At 43.9% G+C, this 12,966-nt stretch overlaps 1 protein-coding gene across 3 annotated transcripts in view; it reads left to right on the forward strand.

The window, feature by feature from the left end:
* Window positions 1–368: 368 nt before the first annotated feature.
* MBNL2 (muscleblind like splicing regulator 2) overlaps window positions 369–12,966 on the forward strand; it is a 161,513-nt gene continuing 148,915 nt past the window's right edge. For all 3 annotated transcript variants that reach the window (XM_008143990.3, XM_028148944.2, XM_028148947.2), the window contains exon 1: window positions 369–431. The gene's annotated coding sequence lies outside the window, so the exon portion shown is untranslated. The remainder of the gene's footprint in view (window positions 432–12,966) is intronic.

Below are 12,966 nucleotides of genomic sequence, written 5' to 3' on the forward strand. Positions count from 1 at the left end.
TACGTGCCACTTTGTCTGGGTGCTATGATTGCTTTCTTCTGAGAGGGAAATTCCTCTTTCATCAGTATGGATGCACTGTTTTCACACACTGCAAGTGCTGTGTTGCTGTGTCAGTCATCCTATTAGGGCCAGTTTCAGACGAGTAGGGCTGACGAACTGGCTGGGGATTGGCTGCCTGCAACTGGGAGGGATTTGTCGGAAGGGAGGGCTGCAGCTTACAGCAACAGAGTTTAGACTGTCTTTGCTTCATCATCTGAAGGCAAAATTTTCCAGCGAAGGCAGACGGCGCTCAGAGTACAATAAACAGGGAAGGAGAACTATTTACATGGAAATTTCGTCCTCAGGATGCCGGGGAGAAGCCTGGGCCACTGGATTCTGCCAGATGTTCCTGGGATTACTGTAAAAGGGAAGGAGAGGCAGAGCTAAACAAGGTAGGAGAACCCCCCCCCCCCACACACACACACACACACAACCTCTTCTTCTTCTTCTTCTTCTTCTTTTTTTTTTGAATGTTTAAAGAGTTTGCTGCAGTATGCTGCATTCTGTGTGTGTGGCTTCGGGAAGCCAGGGAAACTGGATTCCACTGATTCGAATGTAATACTTGCAGGGGACCCTGGAGTTTTACGTAACATTTTGATTTTGAGAAAAAGAAATGGCAAAGCTTGAATTTATGCCGCCTGGTTGGCAGTGTGGCATAAAACGTGTTTTTGTTCAAAGACTAGATCCATTTATTGTTACACACACACACACACACACACACACACACACACACACACATGAATTCTTCGGAGCATTCTCTTTTGTTGTTGTTATAGGAAATTTCATACTGCCATAGTTAGCTCCTGAATAAATAAAGTTTACACGGATCCTATGATGTGAAAACAGACTTGTAATTAAGCGGGGGGCGGAGGGGGCACTTCATATAAATAATCATTGGTTGAATGTTTAGCCCCCGAATATATTTATTTGTTAGAAATTAGGGACCCACCTAGCTCTCTAATGCCACGGCTTTCCTCGGGTTTCAAAAGCACATTTTTAACAAGCTAGCAAGAGGTAGCTTTCTGACAAGTTTTGGATACTGTAGTTCAATGTTTATACTTCTTTTCCTGGCATGTTGGAGCCTTTGTGTCCAGCTTAGAAGTGGAACATTATATTCAAAAGTAAAGCTGGGTTAATAATGCTTACTGCAATTATCTGATCTTTATGCATTTTTAATGAGAACACACAGCCAGCAGAATAATTTAATGAGGGCAGCTAGCTTTTAAAGCTGTGTTTTCACTCTGCCGAACCATATCAACTTTCTTGCCGAGAAACAGCACCGAGAAATAATGGAGAAGATTTATTTATAACACGCTCGGCCCAAGACGACAAGGGGAGGGGATATTTGTTAAAGGATTCTTTCTGCCCTTTTCCGTTTTCCATTTCTGTGAGGCAGGAGGAAACTGTGCCTTTTTGTTAGGCCTCGGAAGCATGTGTTTACAATAAATGTGTAACATTTTTAGAATAGTTAGCAAGCACTGAAGCGAAGAAAAAAATCCGACTGGCCTGCCCACCACCACCACCACCACCACCACCGCGAGAGCTCTTCCAAAAGCGTTGCTGTCCTTTTAAAAGACAAAGGTTCCGTGGAAAGCTATTTGCTAATTGAGTAATAGGTGCATGTGGGGAGATAATAAAGTAACCAAAAAAAAAAAAAAAAAAAAAAAAAAAAAAAAAAGGGGGGGGGAGGACATTCTTATAATCTTTAAATTAGATGAAGTTACTCCAGTTTTCCTGACTGTTTTTACGAGAACCCGTGGCAGCCGCTCATTTCACTAAGGGCAATGCCACGTAGATTCTTCTAGACCCACTGTTTTTACTTTCAAGGAGAAGTGCAGGACACTAGCCCAGAACTTCTGACGTCATCTCCCAACTATTTCTGCTGTGTGTTCTTCTATTCAGGCTGGTGGAGAGGAGTGTTTCTTTATGTCCTGGCCAGGAACATTCTAACTCTCCCTTGGCAGGTCTTGAGTTATGTCTTCATATTTTAGCCCATCCTTTCTGAACCCTGAACTGATCTCCTGCATAAATAGGACATCTTCTCCTACCTGCCTTGGACCGGCTGGGGGAGAGCAGGTTCTCTGCGAGGTTCTGGCTGCCCTGGCAAAAGGCAGCGGGTAGCGGAACGTGGCCCAACTGCCCTTTGGTGCAGCCCAGCACTGCCACAGTCCCGCTGGCCCGGTTCCCACTCCCCACCACCCCCCACCCCCCCAAGCCACTATGCAGGACCCAGGTTATGCCACCAAGCTCACGGCTGGTTGTGAGGGTGGGAATTGCTGTTTTTATTTAAAGAGCACCAGGTCGTGGTGCAGAAAGGGCCAAAGGAAGGGCAGTCCAATACTGCAGGTGTTAATCCAGGGTCACAGGTGGCACCACTGGGGGCAGACCTCAGGGGGTGGTTTGTTTCTAATAAGGGGCCCTTGAAGAAAGGATTTCCATTAGAACCGATTGCAGTTCTCGGAGTTCCGGGTTCTAGTTTGCATCCTGGTTGGAACTGAACTGCTTAGGTAGCCTTGGGCAAGCGCCCACCTCAATGTCTCTGCTCTCTTAATACAATTGAGTAACACTTGCTACACTTCGCCTCATAATTCTAGCATTTTGAGAGGCCTTGACTTTGTACCAACAACAAAAAAGTTGTTTGTCTCTTGGCACAATGAGCTATTTAAAGTACAAAGGGATAAAAACTATTGGTAAAGGTCTTAGGGTATTACAATATATAGACGTATATACAAAACCCTTCCCTGTGCTTTGTGCTCATGTACATTTTCTAGGGATATTGATTCCTAGACCAACAGATGAAATTTGCAAGGAAATCCGAGCTTTGCTGTTTGCATTTTCTCCGTCGAGCTAATGTAATAGTCCAGGAGCTGTGTGCGCCGGACTATTTCAGACTTAGGCTTTGTAGTGCCTCAAAGCATTTAGTGCTATTTTTTTGCTTTGACTTTTGCATCAAATTTGTGAAAGTAGAATGAAGAAGAGAGCAAATAAGAGGAAAGGAGAAAAATATGCTTGCAAAATATACTGGTTATGCAGCTTTACTGGTTAACAGGCTGCCTTCTCTCTGCTAGTTGTAATTCGCTGTTGCTATGGTGAAAACAAATCAATATCACATGGCTACCAGCCAGTCCTGTGCTCAGGGAGCACCACAGAAATTCAAGATCAGGTACTCAAGATCCCAAGCAAGAATTGGGAGAAGAGGATTTGGATATGGAGCTTAAGAGAATTCTTTATGGTAGACTGACGAGGCTCAATCTTGCATGCGTTTTCTCTTCTGGAAGGAAGGCATATTGATTTGTTTACATTTTTCAAAAGAACCAAATATATTATGAACAGAGAAGTGGGTTGGTAACACTGCAAGGGGTAAAGGATTCTGATTAATGGAAAGGTTGGTGTAACTGCTGGCATGTTGATTGTTGAAAACATAGTTTGGGGACCTTTCATATTCCCACGTACAACTGTACCCGAGAGCTGACACGGTCAGTAGCAAAATCTAGGGAAAGCTATGGGTCCAAAGTCAGGCCTGGTGGGCACGGAACCCCAGGGGCAGAGCAGAGCAGAGGAAAGGTCACTCAGCTCATTTCACAAAATCTGTGGGAGGTCCAACCGGAAGGCCCAGCAAGGAAAGCAAAGAAGTGGTTGAAATGAGGAGGAGAGGTGTCATGTGCCCAGGCATTCTTTCTGGAATGGTTGACTGAACCTGATGGGCATAGTTGTTCCCTGCTGTGTGGAGCCCAAAACTTGGTATTTCATGCTTCGGTTTCTCTCTGAAGAATGAGGCAGGAAGACTCAGGTGGGTTTTGCAGATGACTTACAACACTGTTTTGCTGCCTCTTACTCGGCTCAGTGTGTTTGTTTTTTTAATATGTGCAAACTGTTAGTTGCGACTGTGGTGATATTCATAGTAAGGAGTCCTGGGTGGTGTCATGGCTGGCCTCTGCCTCCAGTGCTCAGCATTGTTTAGCCCAGTTAGCCCCATCTCTGCTGCTGAGAGTGAAAATACCTGTGAAAGGTAAGGCCCTAGGGTTTCTTTTGTGAGCCTGAGTCACAGGGTTGATGGACGAGTTTCCAGCTGTCCTGCTCTCCTCAACATGGCAAGAACTCTTGGTAATAAAAATGGATCCACTGATTTACCTTCATGCTCTGACAAAGAGTGCATTGTCCGGGATATCCTCGGTCGGTATATTCTATCAATCAGTCAACAAGTGTTTATTAAACACCTCTTGGGTTGTCTGGCTTTTGCTGCTTGGTTAGAACAAGTCAATCACCCAATACCTGATTTTGTGTGTGTGCAAAATAAAGGACAGAAAGAAATGATGACAAATTGTAAGTTTCAAAGACTTTAATAATAACTTTACTGACTAATGTTAATTTAACATTGATAACTATCAGGCACTAATTGTACCCTTGAGATAATTTTGGTGTTTGGAGGAAAATAAGAGAAGGAATTTTGAGTTTTAAATATCTATATGTACTTTCTTCACCTCCATTATATTTCTCAGCATAAATGCTGTTTAGATAACATAGAAAGATGTAAGACGAGCAGTAGACATATGAGAATGATGTCTCCCTAAAAATCCAATATATAAGGCTGCTGAGAGCAATCACCCGGTCTCAGCAGGCTGAGATTTAGCTCCAAAGTGACTGGGGAGCATGGGCACATCATCTAAAAAGCCGTAACCACCACTCAACAAAAGGAAATCCTAGACCCTCTCCCACACTTCTGAGCCTCGGGGTGCCTGGGAAGACCCTAATGCAATTATCTCACCCCTCCAATCTCAGTAAGGAAATCTGACTCCTGACCCTGGAGGATTAAACTTTCCACCACCCCTTTTCCCCCCTTAAATGCATATAAGCCTAACCAATGGACACAGACACCAGGGGGGGGGGTGAGGACATGCATGGAGGAGTTGGGGGGTAACGGGGGAATAAGGACACATATGTAATACCTTAATCAATAAAGAAAAACATAATTAAAAGTAAAAAAATATATATCTATTTTCCTCTTAACTCCCCCCCCCCCTTTTTTTAACCCTAACATCAAAATTAGTATGTATTCTTTAGGTATAGGCAGGCTGCAAGGTAAGGGACCCAGTTTGGGGGAGAGCTAGGAGAAGAGACCTGATGTAACTAACAAGCTTGAAGAATTCTTTTCAGCTCTGGGTCTTGGCGGACAGATGGGCAGCTTCTACGGTTTGTGAGCATTTACAGCAAGCTGGTTGCTGTAGAAGAGCTTTGGGGGTGGCAAGCCACCTCAGAAGACAGAGGGAGGAGGCAGGAAACAAGGGAAGCACCTGGGTCCTAAATAGTTTGCAATCCACAATCGCTGGGGAACAAGATACTTACAAACAAGATAAGAATAGGTCAGCACACCAGCGTCTCCAGAAGGATAATTAACATATGTGTAGCTCCTTACTCTTTACAAAGGGCTTTCACAGACATTATCTCAATTAACAGTTCAAACAGAGGATTAAGAAACCAGGGGCCTCACATTAGAGCCCTCTCGCCAGGGTGCGCTAGGCAAAGCTCCTGGAGGAGAGGAGTTATAAATTGGATTTTAAAACTTTTATTCATTTTTTTCCCCAGTGGTGAATTACCTTTAAACTTGAAGAACAGGATAAACTTAGAAATGTCCCTGGTACATGTGGGCGTGTCACTATTCCCTGTCCCCAAATGCTTTCTTGGACAAGTCCACTTCTAACTAGTACTGTAGGCAGCCTAGATGCCCAGGCAGAGCAAGGAGAGAGGTTGATCGGCTTCACTTCCTCAGCTCTGACCCCCAAGGAGGCATCAGGGGACAAAACCTATACTGGCTTCACCCCCCATTCCAGCCACACAGTAGCAAGGTGAGTTTGGCTGTGGATGGCAGGGAGGTGTTTCTAGAATGTAAAATTCATTAATGGTTGTAAAATGGCCTGCAGGTTGGGGAAAAAAATCAAAGTCAACAATGGTACCAAAATTCAAAATATTCCATTTGCTCATGAGAGAATCTCATTGAGTTCTCTTAAGCCTGCTAAAGGGGTGAGGGTACAGGGGGAAATTAATATTTTAGTGGCATGCATTATAAACTAGATGCTTTACACACATAGCTCATGTAATTTGAACCTTAGATGAACCCCATGAAGTTATTGTTATCCCCACAAAGTTAATGTAGGCCAATAGGAGAAGAGAATTCGGAAAGATTCTGTAACACACCCATGATCCCACAGCTAATACTTGGTAGAACCAGGATTTAAACTCGGGTCCAGTCATGCCTCTGAGTTCTACAGTTAGGTGACACTCTGTTATCAGCTGAGCAAATAAAATTGAGAAAATAAAAATAATTCACTTGCAGGAGGAGATAAAAGCTGAAGGTGGAAGTAGGAGGTCAATGACTTTAGAAATTTCAGATGTACTTTATATAGTTTACATTATAATACATAAATACCTGGTGTACTAATAACAATAATGTTTTTTTATCATATATCAGTTTAGTTTTACACTTGTCTCTTTTAATGGTCACAAGATTCCCTTTTGGTCCCCATTTTATAAATTAAATAAAAGTGGAATTTCAGTGAGGTTAAATGTATGTGTGAAAAATCTCACTAGCTAAAAAGTGGGAAAGTTAGTCCTCAAAACTGCCTTTAAGTAAAATGACCCTGCAGTCTGACTTGGAGTTTTCTTGTAATGGATGTTGCAGAGTGGAGTGGAGCCCAAACCAAGCAATTTTGGGAAGACAGTAGTGCTTTTTAATTAAGATATTGGATTTTTTTTAATCTTTAAATTTCTGGCATCCTAGATGTATGCTTCAATTAATCAACTAAAAAGTATTATACTATATCAGTGGTTTACTACTTGCAATTTTAAATGCTCTGGGAATTCAGGAAAATAGAACTCTGTTTGGGCAGAATGGAGAAGCAGATAAGACTCCATGGAGGGAGAGCTACTTCCTCTACCTCTGAATGGGTCTATTTTGTCTAGAGATCAGGGTTTCCAAAATGGGATATCTACACCCCAAGCCTAGGGCAAGGAAAAGAAATAGTTGAACGTATATCTTATATATTATTTAGCTCATCCTTTTAAAATGTCAACTTTCTTGTATGTTTGATGACGTATGTAAAGTATTAGTATTGTTATGCAATAATAACATTTGCAAATAAGTAACTAGCCTGATAAGATTGTTCTTGCTAAAAAGTAATTTTCTCATGGTGGGGGGGGGGGGGGTGGTTGGTCAAAAAGATTTTGGAGTACAGTAGTCAAAATCAGAGAAACGAAGGTCACCTTGAGAAGGAAGAACAGCATGATAGGATGTAGGGGCCAATGTGGAGCTTGACTTCAGAGAATAGGGATTAAATGTTGGTCAGTGGTAGGAAATAAGGTTGAACAGAGTCAGGGAAGTCAGAATGTGGAAGACTTGGAGAGCCACGAGTTTAAATTCATTACTGGCTACATCACATCGAATGCCTTATAAGGAGTAAGATAAGACTTCTAAGATAAGGTTAGACTCTAGAGGTTAGAAGATTTGTAACAAGAGATGCTACCAGCCAGAAGCCTTTTGAAATATTCCAGGCATGATGTGGGAAGGAGTTGGATTCAAATGGTTGTATGAGGATGAGGAGAAATGGCAAATCTGTCCTGAAGGAAAAATAATAGAAGCTAGTAAGAGCTTAGAAGACTCTAAACAAGATTGGAGTTTCTAGCAGGAGAAATATTGACCCCCCAAAATGGGAAGTAGATAGAAAAGGGGACCAATCAGAGGAAATGGGATCAGGGAAGGGAGGGTGAAGATGAGTTCTGATAATGGTGTTTTTACCTAATAATATAGTCATCCAAGTGGGATAGCCCATAGACACTTAGCAATGTGGGAATGGAGAACAGCTTAGATGCCAGGCTGCAAATGTAAACTGAGACATATCTGTGTTGAAGTCATTGTTGGAGACAAGGAACTCACTAACTCCCATTAGAAGATAGCATAAAAGGAGACAGGCTGATAACCAAGGATGAGCCTTGGGGAAGACTGCTGGGGCCTAGAAGAGAATATGAGCTAGCAAAGGATCAGAGGAACAAATACCCACACAAGAGCCAAACTGTCAATCAAAAAGTTAGCAACCAAGACTGTTAAGTACCATATATTGGTTAGAGACACAGAATGTTAGCTGGATAAGGAGAACTTGGTAACTGTATCTTTCTTATATATACTAGCAGTTGACATTTTACATAGTAAATCTTCACTAATAACCAAAAGAAAGCATTTAAAAACAATGGTTATCAAGACTTCTGCAACTGTACTTCAAAATATAAATTCTGGGGGTGTAATTGGTGAGGGCATGATTCCAGAGTGACTGGAGACATAACTGGACACTAGTCATCCTGTTCTCAAAGACCTAAGGCTTCATTCATTCCTGAACCTCATACGTCTCAGTTGAACCCGGACTGCTCTGAAGAAAATGAGAAAGTCCTCAGTGTGCACATGGTTGAAGACCTCATACCAGATACTGCGACTAAACCAGAGCAGCACTTCTCAGACTCCGGTGCACAGCAAATCACTTGGGGATCTAATTAAAAATGTCGAGTCTGAGTCAGTAGATCTGGAGTGGAGCCAAGATTCTGCGTTTCGAACAAGCTCCCCGATGATGGAGGTGCTGCTCATCCAGAGGCTAGAGCACAGTGTTGGCTCTGCTAGTATAAATGTAGATGGCGGCAGCCCACTGGGTTTGAGGTGGTTTCAGAGGAGTGCTCCGTAGGGCTGGGGGCCAGGACCTACCTCCTCAACACGGGAGGCCTATTCAGGCTGCTCAGGCTGGGCGTGGAGCTGAGCTTGACGTCACTGATCCCAGGAGCCTTGCAACAAAGCTTCTGTAGTCCAGGGCGTGAAGGGAGGGACTTAGCAATTTCAAGCAGGCTGTGGCTGCAGACAGCCAGTCTGTGGGTGTCTCTCCATGCCTGTGATGGCGGTCTTCTCTGTGGACACAGACTCTCAACCAATTGCTCAGGAGAGTTGCTTACTGCCTCCAGAGAAAGCTAGTGTGTTTCTTTATATGTCTGTCCCAGAGATCTGCCCCCCCCCCGCCCTCCATGAAATACATATGTTCAACATCAGCTTTAGATTTTTTTTCTCTCTAGACAGTGGTCAGAACTGGAGCCTGCAAGTCTGACACACCTACTTCAGTCCACCCCGCCTACTTCAGTCCACTCCCTCCATGGATGAGTTCAGCGAACTCAAACAAACTCATGTTTCCCTAAAGATATAGATACTACAATTCTCCCCTCATTCTCTCCGAAGAATATGAAGAGTAAGAGCGGGTGTTGTATGTAATTAAGTTGCATTAGTATAAAGATTCTGGTTTTAAAGTCTTGCAATGTAAAGAAAATGAGAAGTCTTACCTCTTGTTTTGTGTCCACCTGTCTTGCCTCCCCTGGAGTGCTTCATTTTCCTCTCTGTTCTCCATGAGGCCCCCACTTCCCCAGAGCCAGGAGTCTAGCCAAACTGATTTAAAGGAAGTCTTCACTGCCCAGATGCCCGTTTAGTCCACACACAAATGGCCAATATTTTTATGCATCTCGATCTTACAAATAACCTTTTAGGAATGAAAGGGAGCAAGTGTTTATTGGGTTTATTGAATGCCTACTAGATGCCAAGCCCTCTGCTGAGAGCTTTATGTACAACAACTGAGTTAAACCTTTTTACAAAGAAAATCAAGTCCAAGGAGGCTGAGTTACTGGCCAAGGTCACACATGAACAAGCGACAGAGCCAGGGGTGAAACCCCAGTCGGTGGTTTCCAGACCTTTTCCAGATCTTTACTTGGGGGTTGCAGCACCAAAGGGGTTTGCTTTAGAAAGCCTTCTCTCGCCTTTGTGCGCACTGTTAGCAGAATTCACTAAATAGTTAAATAGAACACAAACAAGTAATTACTGGCATACAGTACAGGCATGAGTCCAGTTTTAACTAGGAGTCCTACTCACAACAGGACTTGGTAAATGGCCAGGGATGGCTAGAGCATCATCGCCATTATGACTGGTTGACCTTCTCCTTACTCTTGAATCCCCTTCCTGTGTGAGAGATGGAAGAAGCTTAAAGACCTTGGTATCTTATGGATACCTTAGATAGATAGCTTATGCAAAAGCTCATTTTCAAGGGCGAGTCCTGCACAAGAGTGAGATGGGTTGTGTTGCTGTGGCTCTGCTACCCTCTATGAGAATTCTTAGGAATCCCTTGTCTTCTCCACCAACTTTCCTCCTCAGGTACAGGGCTGTGTTCTCTCCCCTGGGTCACCCATTCTCACAAGGGCATTGTGGTCATTCCCCCATCCTTGTCTATGTCTATGGAGACCCTCTCCCTGCAGCCTCTCTTTTCCTCACTCTGCTGGGTCCTGCACTAATGCAGGGTCTCCACCCCCAGGTTCTGTTCTCTAGGCCAAGGCTGTACCTGGCATCCCTACTAAATGGCACACATAGATGCCAGGCATTTCTGGGTTCTCTTCACACCTGCCTCTTAACTGATAGAAAGGATTATTTATTTGCCCCCTTAGGAAGCCCATCATTTGAACCCTAAAGTATCAGCTTCCTGGCAGCCACCACAAAGACCATCCCCTCAGGAAACAAAACAAGCCCTATCTCTAGAGTTTCCCTGTTTCTTTTCTTTAAAGTTCCCTGTTGCAGCCAGGCTGCAATTAAGAGGCAGGATCAAAGGGACTGCCTGCCTCTGGGGCTGCTGGGACCTGCAGAGAGGCAGGTCTCTTTAACTCTTTCCTTCCCGTGACCTGCTGCACCCAGGGCGTCTTTGTTCCTCTGGGCACTCAGTGTCAGATCCCGGTGAGCTGTGGGGCACACAGCAGAGCCAGCAGAGGAACTTTTCACACCACAGGGGATTCTGATAGCCTCTCCCTTCTGAGATCCCCCAACCAACAAAATCCACAAATACAACACTGTGGTGATGGCCAGAGGGAAGGAGGGCAGGGCTGGGTGGATGTGGGCAAAGAGGGAAATGGGGACATCTGTAATAGTGTCAACAATAAAAATAAAAAATAAAAAAACACCCACAAACATAAGATGAAAATCAGGGAAATCCCAAGTTGGAAGGAGTGGAGCACTTGTCTAGCACAATTCATGTTTACCCTCTACCGTAGCCTTGACAAGCAATTTCTTTTCTTTTTTAAAAACATAGTTTTATTGATGTCAGATAGGAAGGGAGGGGGAGAGAGAGATAGAAACATCAATGATGAGAGAGAATCATTGATTGGCTGCCTCCTGCACACCCCACACTGGGATCGAGCCTGCAACCCAGGCGTGTACCCTGACCAGGAATCGAACTGTGACCTCTTGGTTCATAGGTCAACATTCAGGCTGGGCGACAAGCGGTTTCTAATTGCCACTTGACCACCTCTATTGACTGGCCAATCACTAACCGGAACACTTATAAACATAACATTTTGTTATAAATTTTTTTCTTGTGTTGAAATGAAATGTGAGTCCCCATGACCTGCACTCCTCAGCCCTTGTTCAGGCCTGTGAGGTGACTCTTAGCAAGTCCAACGCCCCTCCAGCAGGTGAGCTCCTCACCTCTCTAATGACCCCAACCAAGCCTCTTCTGATAGGAGCAGCTGGCGCCTTCCTTATTCAGGATACAGTGCTTCCATTAAGCAGCCTAAGACACTGAGTGTTTCTGGCAGTGTTGTCACATTGTTGACCCACATCACTATTATACTTGTGCCTTGAACTAGCTGTATGAGAGAAAGGGGTGGGCTCTTCATTTTCCCTCAGCTCTGAGCACAGTGTGTGTGTGTGTGTGGGGTGGGGAGGCAGGGGAAAGCTGATTGATGGTGGTAAGGAGGGGAGACAGACAGACAACTGTATAGGACGCTTTAAAATTGTCTTCACTCCCAACAATAGGCTTGAGGCACCTCTGGAAATCTTTGGCAAGATGCTGGGCAATGACTTGCAAAGCTACCTATAGGCTGATTGATAGATATGTACATACAACATATGCATGTGCACCCATACACACACACACACACACACACACACACACAGATAGTTATAGATATAGATTAATACAGATGTAGATAGACACATGGATTTAGATGTAGATGTAGATGGTTATAGATATAGATTAATATTTATATATACAGATAGAGATAGAAATTTAGACATAGATCTACACAGATAGATAACTATAGATATAGATTAGCATGTATACAGATATAGGTAGGTAGGTAGATAGATAAATGATAGATAAGTTGATAATCTTCACACAATTAGAATACCACACTAAAACAATTTTGAGACGTAAATTACATGTTTTTGGTTTTCTTTTGTTTTGGTTTTGGTTTTTGGCACAAATGGTGATATTTCAGTGGTGGCTCCGAGTCCTCCTGAGTTTCTCTGTGGCTCCCAGCACAGTCCTCAACAGCTTAGAGCACACTCCGCTGTCAGGAGATGCCAAGGTCACCGGAGGAACTAATTAATCCCAGCTCCGGTCAACAGCCGGCTGCACTAACCTGCCCTCCTTCCTCAGAGAGGAACAAACCAGGAAGGATTTCTCCCTGGGCTCCTCCCAGGCCTACTCAGGGACACCCTGAGCAAACAAAGGAAGGGCGAGGGAGGGCTGGTAAACCATTTCCCGACCAGCTGGCCAGATTTTCATCTCCAGAAAGCCGCAGAAAGCCTATTCTAAGGCTTGCAAACCTGAGCTGAGACAAGCCCTCCAGTTTTTCTTAGGAAAACTCCCAGGTGGATATTTAACCCAAAGATCCCCGATCCTCGACTGTATCACAAACTCTGCCTCCCCGCTCCTCCCTTTACTACTAGTTTTACTAATGTCCCATAAACCCCAGCCAGCATTCCTTGACATGCTGAAAATTTGCTTTCCTAATTAAAATTACACATTTTCTAGCCGACCACTAGGAAGCATGCATTTTTTTTTTTCTTGCTCGGGGTAAAACTTATGTTAT

Source organism: Eptesicus fuscus, chromosome 8 (genome assembly GCF_027574615.1).
Source record: "Eptesicus fuscus isolate TK198812 chromosome 8, DD_ASM_mEF_20220401, whole genome shotgun sequence".
In the NCBI taxonomy this organism is placed as follows: Eukaryota; Metazoa; Chordata; class Mammalia; order Chiroptera; family Vespertilionidae; genus Eptesicus; species Eptesicus fuscus.